The sequence below is a fragment of the Triturus cristatus genome, chromosome 4_1 (assembly GCF_964204655.1).
Source record: "Triturus cristatus chromosome 4_1, aTriCri1.1, whole genome shotgun sequence".
NCBI classification, from domain to species: Eukaryota; Metazoa; Chordata; class Amphibia; order Caudata; family Salamandridae; genus Triturus; species Triturus cristatus.
Window position 1 is genome coordinate 62684527 of NC_140585.1, and position 24592 is coordinate 62709118.

The following is a 24592-nucleotide window of genomic DNA, read 5'->3' on the forward strand; positions in this document are numbered from 1 at the left end:
TCAGCGTTACAGGCACGGACACGTTTGGAAGTCTCCATGGGGTAAGGGATGCATATGGGGTGTATTGGGTGTGGCAGTTGTTCACGATGTGTGCACACTGCCCCGGTCGGGGTTTGGTTCCTCTGCAGTCATGTGGCATCCCCATGGGACACGACATGCAGCTGGGTACACCTGAATAGATGGGCTGCCTGGTTGTCAGTCATCAGTGATGGGATAGTGGATTGTGATGATGGCATCAATGTGTGTGACACTGCCCTCGGACACATACGGTTGACATTGTCTTGACATGGCGTGGGACTTCCACATCAGCGGATCTATGGTGTATGTCAGGCTCTCCGTGTGCAGCTGTGGGTTTTAGCTGTTAGCCGACACTTGTGTGCCAGTTCCATGGCTATCACGCATTTGTGCTGCAGAAGGGGGGTGCCAGTGTTGGACCCACATGTTACTCCACATGATGTGTTCATGTGTACTTCAAGTTGCCTCTGCAATCCCAAAAACATGACTAATAAAGGTGTCCCTATGCCTCCAAGGTGCCTCTTCTCAGTCAATGCTGGTGTGTTGGCACGGTGCATCCTGCATGTCTGGCATGGTATTCCCTGATTGTGGCTATGTGTCAATGTGTCGAGTGGCAAGATGCAAGCTGTGTGTGTGTGCTGAGACTGTGTATTGGGCATGATGTCCATGACTGTGTGGGTATTGTGACATGTGCCATCCCCATGCATCCAACGTTGTCCATGACCCCATTCTCTGCATCCACCGGACTCAAGCTTGCAGGACATGGTTCTGCCACCTGTCTACACATACCTGGGTGCCCCCCAGGACACTGGCCAGGATCCCTGACCTCTGCGCATGACTGTTGCTGTACTCAATGTGTCTGTCAGCACGGTTGTTCGGCCACCCCCTCAGCTGGTTCTGCCCATCACGGGTGTGTATGGTGCTCCATGTCTGTCTTGCCTAATAAACTGTGACCCATGTGTCCTGTGCCAGACTCAGGCCCCAGGGTGTGGATGGTTGAAGTGAACAGATGACTCAGGCATGTTTAGACTGTACAAGACACATGTTAGGTAATAATGCTACCAGCAGGCATCTACTCTTAATAGTGTGATTTATTATTGGGGGGGGGGAGGGGACAAAGTGAGGGGCTTTCCGGGATTAGGGAATCCAAAGTTCAGTAGGGGAGTTGGTGTCCTTGCCATTGGAAATCCTCAGAGTCCATGCCACAGTTTTTGTCAACATTGGTCAGCCAGTGACCAGCAGGGCCATGTGGCAGAGAATGTCTCTTGATGCTGTGATGCTGTTGCTCCAGTGGGCCAGGTGCCAGGCCAGGTGTCCTGGGAGATGGTGATGTAGCAGCCACCCTCACGGTCCTTTACGTGGACGACCCGGCTTCCTGCGGGGAACCTCAGCAGCAGGCCGTGACGACGTCTGGGATGCTCCGTCGGATGTTTCCTCCTCCTCCTCCTGATCCCTCCCTGTGGGTGGTGATGTTCTCCGCCTTCTGGCACAGGGAGGGTCGGCCATGGTGTCGGCCATCCGACGGAGTGTAGCGTGAATCCCCTGGAACGCCGTCACTTGCTCAGCCTGTCTGTCCTCCATCCTCCGTTGGTGTACCAGTAGACAGGCTATTAGCTCCGCATGTTGCTGGGCCTGCTGGACCTTGATCACCTCGAGGACGGACACAACCTGGGCCATGCCCGTGGTGTCCTGCCGGTATGAGTCCAGGATGTTACGGACATGGGAAAATACCGGATCCCCAGCCAACTGGTCAGGCTCGCGCCTCCGCCGTCCTCCACTCCCACCACCCCTGCCCACTTGCGTCTTGCCTGCACTTGTGGGCACATCAGGTCTCCGGGACCCCTGAGGGGTGGCATTGGCGTTGTCGCCTGCCTCCTCCTGGGTGCCCGGGACACCGTGTCCCTCCTGGCGAGCCTGGCTGCATTGTGGTGTTGGGGCAGGGATCCTGGGTGTCTCCTGGGATGTGGCAGGAGTGGGGGTGGTGGTTGGCACGGTTGTACCTGACGCAGGTGCTGCAGGTGGTTGGACACCAGAGGGGCCAGGTCGGTCGGGGTCGTCCGCAGAGTGGTGAGAGTGGTCGCTGCCGGTGGGATCGGTCTCCTGCAGATCCGGGTCCTGTGAGTGTTCCCCCCCAGTGTTGGGGGGTGCAGCACGACGTTGACCTGTGTGTGAGAGAGAAAATGTTAATTTTGGTCCATGCAACATCCATGTTTCATCCGTTTCAAAGTTGGCACATTTCCTCTTGGAATTTGGATCTGTCTTGCATTCCACTCACAGTGCACTTGTGCATGGGTGTGTCCCTTGGGCACCAATTTGGCCCCTTTAACTATGTGTGGCACAGTCTTACTTGCTGCGTCAAGTGTGACTGCAGTCAGCAGTGGAGTGTGCAGGTGTGGCGAGCCATGCATTTGCGCCTTCCTTGTAGCACTGTACATGTGCACATGGAGTGGATCCACACACTTATATGATGCAGGTGGCTGTCCTTGTGCTCGTGTACAGGTTGTGACATGGCCCTGCGTTTTGCCATGATGAAGAGGGGGGGTTCTGGCACTGGCCACCCTTGTCTACATGCACGCAGTCCACCTGCTGACGAGCAGACATTCCCACACACCAAAGGACTGATTTGCTATCCCTGTGTCTCCCTCCTTCTCTGTCCCCCTCTCCCTCCCTCTCTGTCCCCCTCTCCCTCCCTCTCTGTCCCCCTCTCCCTCCCTCTCTGTCCCCCTCTCCCTCCCTCTGTGTGTCAGCCTCCTCCCTCTGTCCGTCTTCCTGTGTCTCCCTCCCTCTCTGTCCCCCTCTCCCTCCCTCTCTGTCCCCCTCTCCCTCCCTCTGTGTGTCAGCCTCCTCCCTCCCTCCGTGTGTCAGCCTCCTCCCTCTGTCCGTCTCCCTCCCTCTCAGTCCCCCTCTCCCTCCCTCTGTGTCCCCCTCTCCCTCCCTCCGTGTGTCACCCTCTGTCACCTTGGCCCAGCTTCCTGGGCACACACTGTCAGCAGATCTTTGAGTGGCCCTTGGCCTGTTGATGTGAGTTTGTTTCTGATCTCCAGGCACCCATTTTGTCTGCTGTGTGTCTGTGCGCTGCTGCTGTGGTGGTGTGTGCTGCCACTCTTTCACAATGTTGGCTGTTCATTAGCTGCTGTCATGTGCAAAACAGTGCCTTCACCCCCATGTGTTGATGCAAGGCGTCCGCCATTTGCTGGCAAGTCATTCCTGTGTTGGGACACAGTGTTTGTCTGGCTGTGACCTAGGCCATATGGGCAGAGGGCATTGTTGTCTGCTTTGGAGTCGCACTATGTGATTTTTGGTGCCCAGCCTCCCGCCATCCGGGTTACCGTGTCATGTGTTGTTGTCTTCTGTGGCCTGTGACTTGACATTGTCCAGCTGGGTGCATGGGGCATGGTGGCAGCAGTGGCATGTGCCTGCTCATGGAGTGTGGTTGAGTCATGCGATGGCTTGTGGCGGTTGCGTGCCTGTTAGTAATTTTGGTTGTGGTTGCAGTTCCCCCCATGTGAGGTGCGTTGTTTGTGTCTCGGAGTCCTTCTACTCCTTCAACTGCCTCCACCGGCAGTATGGCCATCACCCTCTCCTCCCAGGGATGGTACTGTACGGCTCTGCGGGAGGGCCCTCCTCCGGTGGCGTTGGCCTGGTCGTGTTCCTCTTGCCTCTTGGCTCTGACCCTCCTCCGCAGATCGTACCACCTGTTCTGGCAATCCTGCTTGGTCCTCCTGGTGTCTGCAACGGCATTCACAGCATCGACGATGGTCTGCCACATGGCTGTTTTGGCTGCCTGGCTGGTGCTTCTGACCAATGTTCCAAAGATCTGTGGCTCGACTCTGAGGATTTGATCAACAAGGACCTCCAACTCTCGGTGACTGAACTTTGGATTCTTGGTAGTGGGCATGGTGAGGGGTGTGGGTGGGGATGGTGTGGGTGTGGGGGGTGTGTGGATGTTGGGGGGGGGTGTGGATGGCTGTGTGTGTGTGTGAATGTGATGAGAGGGTGTTTGTGAGGGTGGTCGTGTGAAGGTGTGCAAGTGTAAGGTGTGGTGTAGCTTGTAGTCTGGGTCTGTGGTGTCTGGCAGCAGTGAGTCTGTTGCAAAGGCTCATGGTTTGTGTGTGTGGGCCCTTTTTATTGGTCCATGGGTGGGTGTGGCAGTTTTTGAATTGTGGGTGGGTGTGTTATAAGGAGTGGTGGTGTATTGGGCCTCTGTTTGTTTTTGGCAGTTGCAGGTCAGTGATTGTGTTATTTTAGTGGTTGTTGGCCATGTTTAGTGGCTGTGTGCCTTTCGAATGGTGTATTCTTGTGTTGTTTTATTTTGTCCTGGTTGTGTACGTGCGTTTTGAGCGTGTGTACGGTGTGTACATGGGCCATTTGGTTGTACGATTATGTCCTTGTGTGTGGCTTTGTACGACTCGTACATGCGGTTGTGATGTTGGGGCATGGGGTGCGCTCCGTACTTAGGAGGTTGTGTTGGGGGTGCGCCAGGAACTACTGGGGTGTAGGTTCACGGTGGTACGACACGTACTGGGGTGGGGGTACGACTGGAACGTACTGGGGTGTAGGTACACGGGGGGTATGACACGTACTGGGGTGGGGGTGGGGCTCGAACGTACTGGGGTGTACATAGATGGTGGTACGACACGTACAGGGGTGGGGGGGTGTACATTGACGGTGGTACGACACGTACTGGGTGGGGGTACGACTGGAACGTACTGGGGTGTAGGTACACGGGGGGTATGACACGTACTGGGGTGGGGGTGGGGCTCGAACGTACTGGGGTGTACATAGACGGTGGTACGACACGTACAGGGGTGGGGGGGTGTACATTGACGGTGGTACGACACATACAGGGGTGGGGGGGTGTACATTGACGTTGGTACGACACGTACTGGGGTGGGGGTACGACTGGAACGTACTGGGGTGTAGGTACACGGGGGGTATGACACGTACTGGGGTGGGGGTGGGGCTCGAACGTACTGGGGTGTACATAGACGGTGGTACGACACGTACAGGGGTGGGGGGGTGTACATTGACGGTGGTACGACACGTACAGGGGTGGGGGGGTGTACATTGACGTTGGTACGACACGTACTGGGGTGGGGGTACGACTGGAACGTACTGGGGTGTAGGTACACGGGGGGTATGACACGTACTGGGGTGGGGGTGGGGCTCGAACGTACTGGGGTGTACATTGACGGTGGTACGACACGTACAGGGGTGGGGTGGTGTACATTGACGGTGGTACGACACGTACAGGGGGGGGTGTACATTGACGGTGGTACGACACGTACTGGGGTGGGGGTACGACTGGAACGTACTGGGGTGTAGGTACACGGGGGGTATGACACGTACTGGGGTGGGGGTGGGGCTCGAACGTACTGGGGTGTACATAGACGGTGGTACGACACGTACAGGGGTGGGGGGGTGTACATTGACGGTGGTACGACACGTACAGGGGTGGGGGGGTGTACATTGACGGTGGTACGACACGTACAGGGGGGGTGTACATTGACGGTGGTACGACACGTACTGGGGTGGGGGTACGACTGGAACGTACTGGGGTGTAGGTACACGGGGGTATGACACGTACTGGGGTGGGGGTACGACTGGAACGTACTGGGGTGTACATAGACGGTGGTACGGCACGTACTGGGGTGGGGGTACGACTGGAACGTACTGGGGTGTAGGTACACGGGGGGGTATGACACGTACTGGGGTGGGGGTGGGGCTCGAACGTACTGGGGTGTAGGTACACGGGGGGTACGACACGTACTGGGGTGGGGGTGCGACTGGAACGTACTGGGGTGTTCATTGACGTTGGTACGACACGTACTGGGGTGGGGGTACGACTGGAACGTACTGGGGTGTAGGTTCACGGTGGTACGACACGTACTGGGGTGGGGGTACGACTGGAACGTACTGGGGTGTACATAGACGGTGGTACGACACGTACAGGGGTGGGGGGGTATACATTGACGGTGGTACGACACGTACTGGGGTGGGGGTACGACTGGAACGTACTGGGGTGTACCTAGACGGGAGGGGGTATACATATACGGGGGGTACGTGTCGGACGTACGGGGGCTGGGGGGAGTGTTGGGCGCGTATGCGGGCACATGTCTCCATGGTTGCTATAGGTGTTCGGTGCGGACGGTGTTTTTTCCATACGGTTGTAGGCTCGGACGCACGGGATGGATCGTGATTCCTCGGTCGGACTTGGATTTTTACGTTTGTAAGGTAAATCGTCCGAGGACGTGTCGGACACATTTTCCGACCCGAGGACGTGTGGGGAATGATTCCCAGTGCGGTTCGTATGGACTTTTTACCATGCGAATCGTGATTGCCAGTTCGTACGGCACTTGTACGATTCGTACGGTAAAAAGACCCGATACGAGTCGTACAGGGACATTTTTTACCGGATCGTGATCGGCACCTAAGTGTTGCAGATACTGTCTCAGAGAGGGTTCTATGGCACTGCCCTACTTGTTCATGGTTACTCTGGTTTATATCATTAACCATGGTTTCCTGAACTTTTTCGAGTATAGGGACAACCCTTTGATAGAGTATGGGTATCCTCTCTGGGTTAGAGATGAATATCTCCCACTTTACTCTTCGTTTATTTTGAGTCAGGCCAAGACCGGTATCCCGGGAATCCCTCAATTCCAGTCTAGAATCTATACCAGGATGAGCAAATTCTAATTTCAGTGCATTATTGTCACTGTCATCTCTAGGCAATACCCAGAAGTCAATGATACTTGACCACATTGGTAGTGGGGCCAGTATATAATCCAGTCTTGACTCCCTACCCTTGCTGTTAAAAGTGAAGCTAGCTGGGTTATCTGAGGTAGACCTGCCGTTACATGCCCTCAGACCAAATTTTAAGGTTAAGGCGGTAACTTGTATAGCTAGGGGGGTCCAAGCTCTGGGGGCTGTTGCTCGCAGGGGGGGTATGGACCACTCCATGTCCTCCTCCATTGCTAAATCCAACAGTAATCCCGGAAGGGGCTCATAATGGGAGTTAAGATCTCCTCCTATCAAGAAGTGAGTGCCCTGTGGAATGTCATCTAAAACTCCTGAGAGCTTCTCTATCGTACTTGAAGTCTGGGAAATCTTGGTTGGCCTGGAGTATACATTAATTAGGAGAAGGCTGTTTGCGTTCGGCCAGTCAAGCCGAACCATAAGAATGTTCGGCGAATTTTGTGGATATACAATAGCCTTACAGCCCAGATCGGTGGCTTCCCAGGTAGCCAGACCACCTGAGGGGCGTCCAATGCCGGCCCATGTTGCCTGCACAGAAAATGCAGCGAAGCCTGTTTGGGTGAGATGTTCTCTCGCCCAGGTTTCCTGAAAGAGGCAAATGTCTTGGGCCTGGATAAATTCTCTCCATTCTGGGCAGTTGGCTTTATTTACCAAACCTGCCACATTCCAGGACAGGATCTTGAGGGAGGGACGGTTAGATATTTCCGGAGCAATAATTGCAGAGACATCGTTCTCCCCCCTATCCTGGCCTGGAAATTCCAAAGCCCGTGATTTCGCCAGTTGGGGTGCAGATACCTCATGTGGGCAACAGATTGGGAAAGAAGAACCCATGTTTTTATCCCTAACTTGATGTACTCCAGGTATTTTTATGTTTTCAGAAGGAGTAGTTGGCCTAAACGGTTTGTTAATAATGTCATTGGGCCCTGTTGTTACCGCCCCTTTCGACTTTATTGGTCAATCGACCATATCAAGACTGCTAAATCTATTATGAGTTAATGAGCAGTCAAAGCGTGAAGGCTTGGGGTATGGAATTGCTCTAAAAACTGAGGGGGCCTGATTTCTAGACCTTCTGGACACAAGTTCCCAACAATCTTCTCCCCGTTCAGGATCAACGGTTGGATAAAAAAAGGATAGAGGGAGGGAATGAATCTGTGATCCTTGGGGCTGGTAGGGCCAACTGCAAATGTGCGAGACAGTAAGAGGATCTCTAAAATTAATCAATGCACAATCTCCCTGGATTGACTTCCTGGTGTGTCCTATCCAGGGGATTCGTCTTACCATCAAAATCTCGCTAAATATTCCTTCTGGCAACGGCCTATTCCTAGAGAGCCAGTGGATTACCTTATTCTTCAGTGCCTCCGCCGGCTCTCTAGTAGAGGAATTTAATTTGGGGATGCCAGCTAAAATTACAGTATAAGGCATTGCTTCTGGTGGTAGATCGATAGTTCTATAATTATGATCAATGCCATTAGTGCCCATAGAAGGTGTGTCTTTCTTCAGTGGGCCACTTGAGCCGAGGGCTTTAGTTATGGGGCTATAGTTTGGGGGCACTGCAGGGACGTTGGAAAGCTGCTGCAATTGGCTGGGATGTAAGGTCGAACTACCCAGCGCCCCTTTGGTATCAGATGTAGAGATGTTGATGGGATGTGTGGATTTATTTTGTGGGATCTGGTTTATTGTGCCAGAGCCCTCGTCAACACGGGTAAAATCCATCTTACGCTGCACTAAGGCCTTTTCTATCTTAACTAGACAGTTTAAGATGGGGTTAAGTAAATCCCTCAGAAGTGTACCTATATTCGATAGTGTTAAGCCCTCATCTCCCGCGGCATCAAATGTAATTAGTTTATTTTTGGGCTGAGCGCCGGAGGATGAGTTGGCTTGCTTTAGGGGTTTCGTCGTGGCTTTTCTGGCTATACTAGCAGTATTATTGCCTCGAGGAGGGATATGTTTGAAATTCTTAGTTTTAACTCCTCTTATGCTTTGTGCCCCTTTTTTTGTCTTAGGGATTGCCCCTTCCCTCTCGTAAGCGGTAGTTAATTTGTGCTGGTCTGTGGGGATTGGAGTTGGTACTCTGTCAGAAAGACTAGGTTCAATAATGGTAGGAATTATGGTCGAACTAGGTAGTGGGAGGGATAGTAGACTGGGATCAGAATGGATGGAAAAATCATGAGTTGTTAAAGTGTCATTTAGAGTAACAAGTAACGAATCTTCAACTGTATTAGTCGCGATTTCTATTGCCCCCCCCCCATCCAACGTTGTGGCCCTGGCAAGAGGGGCCGGAGATGTTACATGTTGAAGAGGGCCCAAAGAGGATCTTCTAGCCCACTCTAACTCTTGGGAAATTCGCCTCTCTAATATTGAGATTTCATCTATGAGAAGGGATCCCGCTTTCACAAAATATGTGTCCAGAGTACCTGAGGGGGCCCCCTTGGCCGCCGAGGATTTGCTCCTAGTTGTCCTTGATGACATCCTCAGTCTCTCGGGTGTAGGGAGCGTATCAATAGGGATCAGCGATTGATCGTGGTCCCTCGCCTTCCTCGTCCGTCCTCGAACGGCCTCAAACGGCCCGCTCTTTGCCCGGTCTTAGCCCCGTGCTGAGACCCGCGCGCGTCCCGCTAGCGCGTATAGGCAGGGAGACGTACATATAATGGAGGGCAACGGTGTTGGGGGAGGAGTCAGGAAGAGGACCAGGTGCGGCTGATCTGCTTCGTGCACAGCACCCTGGTCCTCGCAGTCCTGAATACGCCGGTTCTTGCAGGGTCAGCACACCAACAACAATGCCCCAAGTGACAGCAGCAGAGTCCCGGTCCCTCGAGCGGCACCCGCGAAGCGGGTGCCGCGAGGCGCGGTGTTTATTTCAAGAGAGCTGGGATGAAAGACCAAGGAATCCCTCCAATGGGCAGCAGCACCAGCCGAGTTCACTGACGGAGCCCACGATGCGGGGGCTACACCGCCTGTTTAAGGTGTTGGGGGAGGAGTCAGGAAGAGAACCAGGTGCGGCTGATCTGCTTCGTGCACAGCACCCTGGTCCTCGCAGTCCTGAATACGCCGGTTCTTGCAGGGTCAGCACACCAACAACAATGCCCCAAGTGACAGCAGCAGAGTCCCGGTCCCTCGAGCGGCGCCCGCGAAGCGGGGGCCGCGAGGCGCGGTGTTGATTTCAAGAGAGCTGGGATGAAAGACCAAGGAATCCCTCCAATGGGCAGCAGCACCAGCCGAGTTCACTGACGAATAATTAAATCATTGAAATAAACATGTAATAAAATATTTAATATTTAACATTTGTATTATAGTTATAATTTTTTTATAATGGATATATATTTGTTTAATGTATAATTTGGACATGAATATATGAACACACAAAATAATTAAAAAAAAAAAATCTGATTTTTATAGCTGTTTAATATTTATAAATTTATATTGTGTACTCTCAAAATTTTTAGACTTTATTTGAATTTATAAGAAATTGTATGTTTTGAAATATATGACTAATATATTTTAATTATTAATATTTATATTACATAATTAATATTGAAATTGTTTATATTTTAGAATATGTATTTGGTTTATTTTTTTTTGGTATGTTGTAGATACAATATATTAATTATATTATGTTCATCTATTTATTTTGGTAATATCTGTTTTATTGATATATTAATAAAAATATGTTATTTATTATATTTATTTTTATACGTTAAATAATTTTCACATAGATAAAAAAAAGTAGGTATTCTTTTTGAGTATTTTATTATAATGTTTTACTAATTTTTAAAGTAATGTGTAATGTTAAATAAATAGTTAGGGCATTTATTGGTATTTTTTTTGTAGTTATGTTTGTTTGGGTCTTTTATTTTGTAACCGCTCGCTGTTGTTTTGGGTTATTTTGGTCGAATCCAGGTCGCGGTCGGGAGCTGTTTCGCGTTTGAGAAGGTAAGAGTTATTTTCTTTATTATTAAATAGTTTTAAGTGTTTTGTGGAAGTAGTTATGTTGTAATAAGTGTGTATTGATTGATGTTTTAGAAGTTAGGGTGTTAGTAATAGTTTTATACGGTTTTATAATTTACGTTGTGTTCCGTGTTTGTGGCTTTGTTAGTGTTTTGTTATTTCGGTGTGTTAAAGTTTTATAGTGTTTGAATAACGTTTGTAGTGATGTTTTTAGGTGCCTTTTGTGTGTTTGTGGGTGGGTGGGAATGTTTGTTTCTCTTTTGTAGGTTTTACGGAGAAGATATTTTCGTCGGTTTCAAACACCTTATTTTTTTTAAAGGAAGTGTGTATTAGTTGTGTTTACTAATCTTTATTTTACACTTCCTTTATTGTTCGGGTTTCCAGGAGCGGTTATTTTCCTTTTTAATATTTTTCCGGATTTTTATGGTTAATGGATAGTCGTTTTTTTGCGTAGACGTTGTTTTCGATAAACAGTTGAATTTTTACATTTTATTGGGATTTTTTTTTGGATACCTATGGATTTTGAACTACCTGGATTTATTTGGAAGGAATGTTATTATCCCATTGGAGCAACTACACAGGTAAGTTCATTTAAATATTTTAATTGTTGGTGGCCAAACCTTATATATTTAATATTGTTGTTGTGTACTTGGTTTGTTTAATTATGTTGTCTAAATATATGTCGATATAATTGATTTATATATTTTAGACCACATAATTAAATATGTGATATAATAAAGTGGTTTATTTATGTTGTGATAGTTGTTTTAGTAGAATTGTGGGTTAATATTTAGGAAAGGGTTTAGAAGAGAGTTTGAGCTATTATATTTAAGTACTCAAGTCCTCTTGTGGATGGGTATAGCTGTACCTGTTGTTGTAGTTAATTATACATTTGAGTAGTTTGTCTAGACTGTTTTGGTTTTAATTGTAGGACAGATTGTTGCATTCTTAATTCTTGGAAACTTTGTTCCTTTTGTATGGCAATTAGTAGTTTTTGTAGTGTTGGAGTTGTTCTCCCAGTAGAAGTTAGGAATGCATTATGCCAGCCCTCGACGGCGTTGTTAGTTTTGGCTTGTTGGTTGAGTGTACTTACATATACATTCCACCAAGGTATTTGGAACTTGGGCTGACGTCTATGGCCTGATCTGTGTAGTCTCCCCACCCAGGTATCCTCAAAATAATCTAAGAGGGGAGATAACTTTACTTCATTTTGTTTGTAGAATGGACTTTCTAATAAAAGATTGTAATGTTCTGCAACATCTGTGGTTGGTACATAAGCTAGGGCTGTTAGAAGTTTTATTTGATGTGCAAAACTTATGTTAGTGGCATATTCTACACTTAGGTGCCGATCACGATCCGGCAAAAAATTCCCCCGTGCGACTCGTATCGGGTCTTTTTACCGTACGAATCGTACAAGTGCCGTACGAACTGGCAATCACGATTCGCATGGTAAAAAGTCCATACGAACCGCACTGGGAATCATTCCCCACACGTTCTCGGGTCGGAAAATGTGTCCGACACGTCCTCGGACGATTTACCTTACAAACGTGAAAATCCAAGTCCGACCGAGGAATCACGATCCATCCCGTGCGTCCGAGCGTACAACCGTATGGAAAAAACAGCGTCCGCACCGAACACCTATAGCAACCATGGAGACATGTGCCCGCATAAGCGCCCAACACTCCCCCCAGCCCCCGTACGTCCGACACGTACCCCCCGTATATGTATACCCCCACCCGTCTAGGTACACCCCAGTATGTTCGAGCCCCACCCCCACCCCAGTACGTGTCATAGCCCCGTCTACCTACACCCCAGTACGTTCGAGCCCCACCCCCACCCCAGTACGTGTCATACCCCCCGTGTACCTACACCCCAGTACGTTCCAGTCGTACCCCCACCCCAGTACGTGTCATACCCCCCGTGTACCTACACCCCAGTACGTTCGAGTCCTACCCCCTCCCCAGTACGTGTCGTACCACCGTCAATGTACACCCCCCCACCCCTGTACGTGTCGTACCACCGTCCATGTACACCCCCCCACCCCTGTACGTGTTGTACCACCGTCAATGTACACCCCCCCACCCCTGTACGTGTCGTACCACCGTCTATGTACACCCCAGTACGTTCCAGTCGTACCCCCACCCCAGTACGTGTCGTACCACCGTGAACCTACACCCCAGTACGTTCGAGCCCCACCCCCACCCCAGTACGTGTCATACCCCCCGTGTACCTACACCCCAGTACGTTCCAGTCGTACCCCCACCCCAGTACGTGTCGTACCACCGTGAACCTACACCCCAGTACGTTCGAGCCCCACCCCAGTACGTGTCATACCCCCCGTGTACCTACACCCCAGTACGTTCCAGTCGTACCCCCACCCCAGTACGTGTCGTACCACCGTCAATGTACACCCCCCCACCCCTGTACGTGTCGTACCACCGTCAATGTACACCCCCCCACCCCTGTACGTGTCGTACCACCGTCTATGTACACCCCAGTACATTCCAGTCGTACCCCCACCCCAGTACGTGTCATACCCCCGTGTACCTACACCCCAGTACGTTCCAGTCGTACCCCCACCCCAGTACGTGTCATAGCCCCGTCTACCTACACCCCAGTACGTTCCAGTCGTACCCCCACCCCAGTACGTGTCGTACCCCCGTGTACCTACACCCCAGTACGGTCGAGCCCCACCCCCACCCCAGTACGTGTCATAGCCCCGTCTACCTACACCCCAGTACGTTCCAGTCGTACCCCCACCCCAGTACGTGTCGTACCCCCCGTGTACCTACACCCCAGTACGTTCGAGCCCCACCCCCACCCCAGTACGTGTCATAGCCCCGTCTACCTACACCCCAGTACGTTCCAGTCGTACCCCCACCCCAGTACGTGTCATACCCCCGTGTACCTACACCCCAGTACGTTCCAGTCGTACCCCCACCCCAGTACGTGTCATACCCCCCGTGTACCTACACCCCAGTACGTTCGAGTCCTACCCCCACCCCAGTACGTGTCGTACCACCGTCAATGTACACCCCCCCACCCCTGTACGTGTCGTACCACCGTCCATGTACACCCCCCCACCCCTGTACGTGTCGTACCACCAATGTACACCCCCCCACCCCTGTACGTGTCGTACCACCGTCTATGTACACCCCCCCACCCCTGTACGTGTCGTACCACCGTCTATGTACACCCCAGTACGTTCCAGTCGTACCCCCACCCCAGTACGTGTCATACCCCCGTGTACCTACACCCCAGTACGTTCCAGTCGTACCCCCACCCCAGTACGTGTCATAGCCCCGTCTACCTACACCCCAGTACGTTCCAGTCGTACCCCCACCCCAGTACGTGTCGTACCCCCCGTGTACCTACACCCCAGTACGTTCGAGCCCCACCCCCACCCCAGTACGTGTCATAGCCCCGTCTACCTACACCCCAGTACGTTCCAGTCGTACCCCCACCCCAGTACGTGTCGTACCACCGTGAACCTACACCCCAGTACGTTCGAGCCCCACCCCCACCCCAGTACGTGTCATACCCCCCGTGTACCTACACCCCAGTACGTTCCAGTCGTACCCCCACCCCAGTACGTGTCGTACCACCGTGAACCTACACCCCAGTACGTTCGAGCCCCACCCCCACCCCAGTACGTGTCATACCCCCCGTGTACCTACACCCCAGTACGTTCCAGTCGTACCCCCACCCCAGTACGTGTCGTACCACCGTCAATGTACACCCCCCCACCCCTGTACGTGTCGTACCACCGTCCATGTACACCCCAGTAGTTCCTGGCGCACCCCCAACACAACCTCCTAAGTACGGAGCGCACCCCATGCCCCAACATCACAACCGCATGTACGAGTCGTACAAAGCCACACACAAGGACATAATCGTACAACCAAATGGCCCATGTACACACCGTACACACGCTCAAAACGCACGTACACAACCAGGACAAAACAAAACAACACAAGAATACACCATTCGAAAGGCACAAAGCCACTAAACATGGCCAACAACCACTAAAATAACACAATCACTGACCTGCAACTGCCAAAAACAAACAGAGGCCCAATACACCACCACTCCTTATAACACACCCACCCAAACTTCAAACACTGCCACACCCACCCATGGACCAATAAAAAGGGCCCACACACACAAACCATGAGCCTTTGCAACAGACTCACTGCTGCCAGACACCACAGAACCAGACTACAAGCTACACCACACCTTACACTTGCACACCTTCACACGACCACCCTCACAAACACCCTCTCATCACATTCACACACACACACAACCATCCACACCCCCCCAACATCCACACACCCCCCACACCCACACCATCCCCACCCACACCCCTCACCATGCCCACTACCAAGAATCCAAAGTTCAGTCACCGAGAGTTGGAGGTCCTTGTTGATCAAATCCTCAGAGTCGAGCCACAGATCTTTGGAACATTGGTCAGAAGCACCAGCCAGGCAGCCAAAACAGCCATGTGGCAGACCATCGTCGATGCTGTGAATGCCGTTGCGGACACCAGGAGGACCAAGCAGGATTGCCAGAACAGGTGGTACGATCTGCGGAGGAGGGTCAGAGCCAAGAGGCAGGAGGAACACGACCAGGCCAACGCCACCGGAGGAGGGCCCTCCCGCAGAGCCGTACAGTACCATCCCTGGGAGGAGAGGGTGATGGCCATACTGCCGGTGGAGGCAGTTGAAGGATTAGAAGGACTCCGAGACCCGGGTGAGTACACAAACAACGCACCTCACATGGGGGGAACTGCAACCACAACCAAAATTACTAACAGGCACGCAACCACCACAAGCCATCGCATGACTCAACCACACTCCATGAGCAGGCACATGCCACTGCTGCCACCATGCCCCATGCACCCAGCTGGACAATGTCAAGTCACAGGCCACAGAAGACACCAACACATGACACGCTAACCCGGATGGCGGGAGGCTGGGCACCAAAAATCACATAGTGCGACTCCAAAGCAGACAACAATGCCCCCTGCCCATATGGCCTAGGTCACAGCCAGACAAACAGTGTGTCCCAACACAGGAATGACTTGCCAGCAAATGGCGGACGCCTTGCATCAACACATGGGGGTGAAGGCACTGTTTTGCACATGACAGCAGCTAATGAACAGCCAACATTGTGAAAGAGTGGCAGCACACACCACCACAGCAGCAGCGCACAGACACACACTACACCCAATGGGTGCCTGGAGATCAGAAACAAACTCACATCAACAGGCCAAGGGCCACTCAAAGATCTGCTAACAGTGTGTGCCCAGGAAGCTGGGCCAAGGTGACAGAGGGTGACACACGGAGGGAGGGAGAGGGGGACACAGAGGGAGGGAGAGGGGGACTGAGAGGGAGGGAGACGGACAGAGGGAGGAGGCTGACACACGGAGGGAGGGAGAGGGGGACACAGAGGGAGGGAGAGGGGGACTGAGAGGGAGGGAGACGGACAGAGGGAGGAGGCTGACACACGGAGGGAGGGAGAGGGGGACACAGAGGGAGGGAGAGGGGGACAGAGAGGGAGGGAGAGGGGGACAGAGAGGGAGGGAGACGGACAGAGGGAGGAGGCTGACACACGGAGGGAGGGAGAGGGGGACACAGAGGGAGGGAGAGGGGGACAGAGAGGGAGGGAGAGGGGGACAGAGAGGGAGGGAGACACAGGAAGACGGACAGAGGGAGGAGGCTGACACACAGAGGGAGGGAGAGGGGGACAGAGAGGGAGGGAGAGGGGGACAGAGAGGGAGGGAGAGGGGGACAGAGAAGGAGGGAGACACAGGGAGAGCAAATCAGTCCTTTGGTGTGTGGGAATGTCTGCTCGTCAGCAGGTGGACTGCGTGCATGTAGACAAGGGTGGCCAGTGCCAGAACCCCCCCTCTTCATCATGGCAAAACGCAGGGCCATGTCACAACCTGTACACGAGCACAAGGACAGCTACCTGCATCATATAAGTGTGTGGATCCACTCCATGTGCACATGTACAGTGCTACAAGGAAGGCGCAAATGCATGGCTCGCCACACCTGCACACTCCACTGCTGACTGCAGTCACACTTGACGCAGCAAGTAAGACTGTGCCACACATAGTTAAAGGGGCCAAATTGGTGCCCAAGGGACACACCCATGCACAAGTGCACTGTGAGTGGAATGCAAGACAGATCCTAATTCCAAGAGGAAATGTGCCAACTTTGAAACGGATGAAACATGGATGTTGCATGGACCAAAATTAACATTGTCTCTCTCACACACAGGTCAACGTCGTGCTGCACCCCCCAACACTGGGGGGGAACACTCACAGGACCCGGATCTGCAGGAGACCGATCCCACCGGCAGCGACCACTCTCACCACTCTGCGGACGACCCCGACCGACCTGGCCCCTCTGGTGTCCAACCACCTGCAGCACCTGCGTCAGGTACAACCGTGCCAACCACCACCCCCACTCCTGCCACATCCCAGGAGACACCCAGGATCCCTGCCCCAACACCACAATGCAGCCAGGCTCGCCAGGAGGGACACGGTGGCCCGGGCACCCAGGAGGAGGCAGGCGACAACGCCAATGCCACCCCTCAGGGGTCCCGGAGACCCGATGTGCCCACAAGTGCAGGCCAGGCGCAAGTGGGCAGGGGTGGTGGGAGTGGAGGACGGCGGAGGCGCGAGCCTGACCAGTTGGCTGGGGATCCGGTATTTTCCCATGTCCGTAACATCCTGGACTCATACCGGCAGGACACCACGGGCATGGCCCAGGTTGTGTCCGTCCTCGAGGGGATCAAGGTCCAGCAGGCCCAGCAACATGCGGAGCTAATAGCCTGTCTACTGGTACACCAACGGAGGATGGAGGACAGACAGGCTGAGCAAGTGACGGCGTTCCAGGGGATTCACGCTACACTCTGTCGGATGGCCGACACCATGGCCGACCCTCCCTGTGCCAGAAGGCGGAGAACATCACCACCCACAGGGAGGGATCAGGAGGAGGAGGAGGAAACATCCGACGGAGCATCCCAGACGTCGTCACGGCCTGCTGCTGAGGTTCCCCGCAGGAAGCCGGGTCGTCCACGGAAAGGACCGTGAGGGTGGCTGCTACATCACCATCTCCCAGGACACCTGGCCTGGCACCTGGCCCACTGGAGCAACAGCATCACAGCATCAAGAGACATTCTCTGCCACATGGCCCTGCTGGTCACTGGCTGACCAATGTTGACAAAGACTGTGGCATTGACTCTGAGGATTTCCAATGGCAAGGACACCAACTCCCCTACTGAACTTTGGATTCCCTAATCCCGGAAAGCCCCTCACTTTGTCCCCCCCCCCCCAATAATAAATCACACTATTAAGAGTAGATGCCTGCTGGTAGCATTATTACCTAACATGTGTCTTGTACAGTCTAAACATGCCTGAGTCATCTGTTCTCTTCAACCATCCACACCCTGGGGCCTGAGTCTGGCACAGGACACATGGGTCACAGTTTATTAGGCAAGACAGACATGGAGCACCATACACACCCGTGATGGGCACAACCAGCTGAGGGGGTGGCCGAACAACCGTGCTGACAGACACATTGAGTACAGCAACAGTCATGCGCAGAGGTCAGGGATCCTGGCCAGTGTCCTGGGGGGCACCCAGGTATGTGTAGACAGGTGGCAGAACCATGTCCTGCAAGCTTGAGTCCGGTGGATGCAGAGAATGGGGTCATGGACAACGTTGGATGCATGGGGATGGCACATGTCACAATACCCACACAGTCATGGACATCATGCCCAATACACAGTCTCAGCACACACACACAGCTTGCATCTTGCCACTCGACACATTGACACATAGCCACAATCAGGGAATACCATGCCAGACATGCAGGATGCACCGTGCCAACACACCAGCATTGACTGAGAAGAGGCACCTTGGAGGCATAGGGACACCTTTATTAGTCATGTTTTTGGGATTGCAGAGGCAACTTGAAGTACACATGAACGCATCATGTGGAGTAACATGTGGGTCCAACACTGGCACCCCCCTTCTGCAGCACAAATGCGTGATAGCCATGGTACTGGCACACAAGTGTCGGCTAACAGCTAAATACCCACAGCTGCACACGGAGAGCCTGCCATACACCATAGATCCGCTGATGTGGAAGTCCCACGCCATGTCAAGCGAATGTTAACCGTATGTGTCCGAGGGCAGTGTCACACACATTGATGCCATCATCACAATCCACTATCCCATCACTGATGACTGACAACCAGGCAGCCCATCTATTCAGGTGTACCCAGCTGCATGTCGTGTCCCATGGGGATGCCACATGTCTGCAGAGGAACCAAACCCCGACCGGGGCAGTGTGCACACATCGTGAACAACTGCCACACCCAATACACCCCAGATGCATCCCTTACCCCATGGAGACTTCCAAACGTGTCCGTGCCTGTAACGCTGAGTCAGCCTACGATGCCATGTCCATGAGGAATAGCAGTGCCACAACAATGCAACCAGAAGATGGCATGCGCAGGTACCTGGGGAAGAGAGACACACAAGAAGTCAGCCACAAAAACCACAGCCACTTGCATGTGCATTGACTCGACACATGTATGGATGACAACATGCTAGGTCACAATTATGAGTGGGGAAATACTACCATCACTGCCACCATCACTCCAGTGACACACCCACACACACCTCTGACTCACGTGCCATACATGCAGGTGGAGACACACATCACAACACATGCCACACGGGGACCAAGGCGTGCACACTCAGACACTGGTACTCACCACTAAGCAAAGAAGTCGCGTATGAGCCGAGTCCGGATGTCCTCTTGCGGCTCCACATCCTCCACATCACTAGCCCCATTGCCAAGCCCTTCGTCCTCCACGGGTGGATGGTCCTCGTCATGTTGATTCAGGATGAGTGGCACAGCTCTTTCGACTGCCATGTTGTGCAGCATGCAGCAGACCATGAAGATCTTGCAAACCTTCGCCGGGGCATATGGGAGTGCGCCGCCGGTCTTGTGGAGGCACCGGAATCGGCTCTTCAGCATGCCAAACGTCCTCTCTATCACTCGCCTTGTCCGGCCATGGGCGGTGTTGTAGCGGAGCTGGGCTGGCGTGATGGGGTTGCGGAGAGGTGTCAGCAGCCAAGGCATGTTGGGATAGCCAGCGTCCCCTACATGGAAAGCACATGGATATCGTTAGAACTGGCGAAGCGGTCGTGCTGCTCGGCCAAACAGAATACAGGACAGACAGACTGTACCCACCAACAACACATGCCCGTTCGTTGCGCAGCTGCATCATCATATCAGGCATCCCGCTACGCCTCATGATGTAGGCATCGTGTGCTGATCCTGGGAAACGAGCACAGACATGTGAAATCACCATGTTGGACAGACACACCACAAGGGCATTGATGGAGTGGTAGTGCTTCCGATTGCGGTACGCCACCTCCCGTGCATGTGGTGGTACCAAACCTACATGTGTCCCATCTATGGACCCAATGACATGGGGCATCCCTCCCAGGGCATAGAATCCACGCTTGACCTCAGTCATCTGTTCAGGGGTTGGGAACTTGATGAAGTCATCCAGGTGAATCAACATGGCCTCCAAGAAATCATGCAGCACACCGCTGAACATGCTCTGGGACATGCCACCAACATGAGCTATGGTATTTTGAAAGGTACCCGTGGCAAGAAAATGTAGGGCAGCCATTACCTTCAGCTGGGGTGTCAGTGCCGTAGGATACCTGTGCTGCGGTTGCAGGTGTGGTGCCAGTCTCACCGTCAGCTCCAGAATCAACGGTTGGGTGAAGCGGTAGAGCCGGATCCTGTCATTCTCCTTCATGGCAGCCAAGTCTGGAATTCTTCGGGCAAGAGGCGGCGCTCTGCAGTAATTTGGAAGTGACAAGGAAGAGTGAGTGCACTACGAGAACAACTCATGTCTACTGAGCACATGTAAATCTGGCAATACACACATGCTACATAGGGAGTCAGGTATGTGCTACATGCCCAGGACACGTATGGATGCAAGGTGACACTCCTTCCAAGACCCAGCTACACACGGTGATTGAGAACCTCCCCATGCCACGCCCTGGAAATAGCTGTGTCCCAGTGCAAGTGAACAGCCCGACGCAAGACAGGAGTGACATACACCCACACATCAGCAGAAGTGGGATGCCGATTGCAGAGACTGGTAGCGGAACACTGGAGCCACAGGTCACATGACATTACACTAGTCCAGCCCACACACCTTGCCATGAAGGTGCACATGTCATGACTCACCACACATTCCTTGTGAGGATGCTGACATGGCCTTGTCACGCTACTCCGTGTCCCATGCATACATGTGCACCTCACATCCGATAACACATGTGGCATGGTGTGCGGAACAGTGTGCAATGACAATCTACACACAGCCACATGTTGGTTGCTGCAACGGCTGCAGCTTTTGAGGGTGCTACAACATCAACCTGATGTAAATCCCGGACACATATATGACATAGTCACATTGTGCACTGTGGGTAGTGACAAGTCATGTGTCATGACCCCTGTACCGGGCATCATGGGACACTTCCGTGTGTTGGTGTCCGTGCCATGCCAGTGACGCTCACCCCAAGTGCGCAGTCCGACATGCACACATGTCAAAGGAGTCAAGGGCATGCCTGGCACACATTGCACCCTCACACAGTACACCTGTACACATCTCATCATACATGTGGTGCCTTCTCCACTCAGGAGGCATGTTCCACATCACAGCCTGTGACACCTGTGCCCCACACATGTAGTAATGCACAGACGATGCCTTGATGTCCATTCCTGGACAAGTATGTCCATCCATGGACAAGTATGTCCGCCCTATTCCTACCTGTGTGTCGCCTATCACCACAGTGATGTGTAAAAACCGCCGTACTGCTGCTAAGAGGGCCTGTGTATGTTCCCAAATCACTGTGGGAGTGCTGCCGTATGTGTACCCATCGTGATGGCGAGCGTACAGGCATTTGTACGGTCCGTAGCACTACGAGTACGCATACGCGTGCAGACCCATAGTGATAGGGCCGTACACACGCATGTACGCTCACTATCACTATGGGTCTGCACGCGTATGCGTACCCGTAGTGGTACGGACCGTACACACGCATGTACGCTCACTATCACTATGGGTCTGCACGCGTATGCGTACCCGTAGTGGTACGGACCGTACACACGCATCTACGCTCACTATCACTATGGGTCTGCACGCGTATGCGTACCCGTAGTGGTACGGACCGTACACTCGCATGTACGCTCACTATCACTACGAGTACGCATACGCGTGCAGACCCATAGTGATAGTGAGCGTAGATGCGTGTGTACGGTCCGTACCACTACGGGTACGCATACGCGTGCAGACCCATAGTGATAGTGAGCGTAGATGCGTGTGTACGGTCCGTACCACTACGAGTACGCATACGCGTGCAGACCCATAGTGATAGTGAGCGTAGATGCGTGTGTACGGCCCTATCACTATGGGTCTGCACGCGTATGCGTACTCGTAGTGATAGTGAGCGTACATGCGAGTGTACGGCCCGTACCACTACGAGTACGCATACGCGTGCAGACCCATAGTGATAGTGAACGTAGGCATGCATGTACGGGCCGTTGCCATGCATTTGGGGTGCCCTAGGGCCCCGAAACGCACCGTACCTGTGTGTGATGCTCCAAATTACATAGGGGACAAGTATTAAGGCCTACATGCATGCTGGTTGTCATGGAGACCAAGTTCAAATTTCGAAATTGTTCTGGAAGGTGCACAGCAGAAGTCAGTTGGAATTCTTCTACTTTGTTGCAATGTGTTTGTGGGGCTGACATCATGCAGGAGAATGAAACCGATAGAGAACCCACAGACTGCTAGGTTTGAAGGGATTGGTGGAAACATAGGATGCAAATGTGAGTGACCAATCACTCTGTACTCCTGTGCATGAGACTGGGCAGAAGGGCACATATAAGGCAGCCAGGTCCCATGAGGGAGTACTTGCCTGCACATCTTTGCATTCGTCGACCCAGCTGCTGCTACTGATTCCCTGGAACCATGTCAAGGGCTGTGGAGAGGACACAGCCATTCACCCTGGAGGAGAACATGGCTCTGCTGGATGTGATCCTCCCACAGTACTCCATGCTGTATGGGCGACCAGGGTATCAGGTGAGTGCATAGGCCACTGCCACAGACTGTCCCTATGTTTTGACTGTGACTTCTGCCATTGTGTCCAGGTGTAACACACATGCCATGTACTGTCGGGGGGGTCCCAGGGGGGGGTGCCTGATGTCTCCCAGCAGTGCCCTGAGACAGGAGGGGTGTGTGCAGAGTCCTCCCAGCAGTGCCCTGAGACAGGAGGGGTGGGGGCCTATCACTCACAGCAGTGCCCGGAGCCAGGAGGGGTGTGTGCAGAGTCCTCCCAGCAGTGCCCTGAGACAGGAGGGGTGGGGGCCTATCACTCACAGCAGTGCCCTGAGCCAGGAGGGGTGTGTGCAGAGTCCTCCCAGCAGTGCCCTGAGACAGGAGGGGTGGGGGCCTATCACTCACAGCAGTGCCCTGAGACAGGAGGGGTGGGGGCCTATCACTCACAGCAGTGCCCTGAGACAGGAGGGGTGGGTGTGATGCACAGTGTGAGCCTTGTTCATTGATTGTGACATTGCCATCATCCCACCTGTGTACCCACTGTGGCACGTACTGCGTTTTCCCTCACCAGGGGATGATGTCCCTATGACAAAGGTGCAATGCGTTGGCTGCATGACATGCCTTGTTGTAACCAGCTAATTTGTACCCATATGTCTCTCTGTGACATGTGGCTGGTGTATTGATGTGGTGTCACTTGTTCCTCCTCACAGGTAGGCGCCACTGCCAAGGAGCAGATCTGGCTGACCGCCGTCAGTGCCGTGAGGGGTGTGGATGGTCGGAGGCGGAGCCTGCCCCAGGTGAGGAAACGCTGGCAGGATATCCGGTGCTGGACGCGGAGGATTGCACGGCTCCTGCTGGGGGACTCACCTGAGAGCCACAAGAACCGCGGCCGCCGCCGTCTGAGCCACCTCCACAGGCGTGTGCTGCCGGTGGTCTTTCCAGACCTGGAGAGGCGCTTACAGGCGATGCAGCAGCCGGAAGGGGGTAGGTACATGTGTGTTTGTTGTGTGTCACCGGCATTTGTAAGGGCACAGTAGCATGAATTCACTGGCAGGGTTTAAAGGTGCTGTGCAGATCCTGTTTGCCCCAGTATAGCGCTGCGCCCCTGCCACCCTTCCCCTCCTTGCAATGTGTTCCCTGGTCTGTGTGTAGTCACTCCTTCACAAGGTAATGTAGGCTGGCGCTTTGTCCACGAGAACAATGACTGTAGCATCATGTGTGGGGGTGGTGTGTAACAGGTTGTGGGACCTTGCCTGTGCACTGTCAAGTTCACTGCATGTGGGTTCCATGTCAGTTGGCACTGATGCTGACTCCAGACATGGGAGTTGGTCTCTCATGTGTCATGCCTTACAGCGCGCATGTTCTATGTAGTGGCCCGTGACATGATGTGCATGAGTGTGCGATACACATAGTGCAGGGATGGTGACGTGTGTTGCAGTCATTACCATTCAGTAGCATGTAGTTGCGTGCCCACTACTGTCCCCTGGGGCACCTTTTCCTCAGTGGTGTATGTGTCATCATAAACGTGGACAATCTCAGTGTCTACAGCGTAGGTTGTGCTCTGTGCCATTGTCCCCTGTCACCATGTATATAGACGTGCTATTTTGTACAGGTGTCCACTGTGCAGCCTGACCTGATTGTCCTTCTTCATACTCACAGTTGCCAGTGCCTGTGTGTCTTGTTATACTCATCTGAGGATGGGCACTGGTAC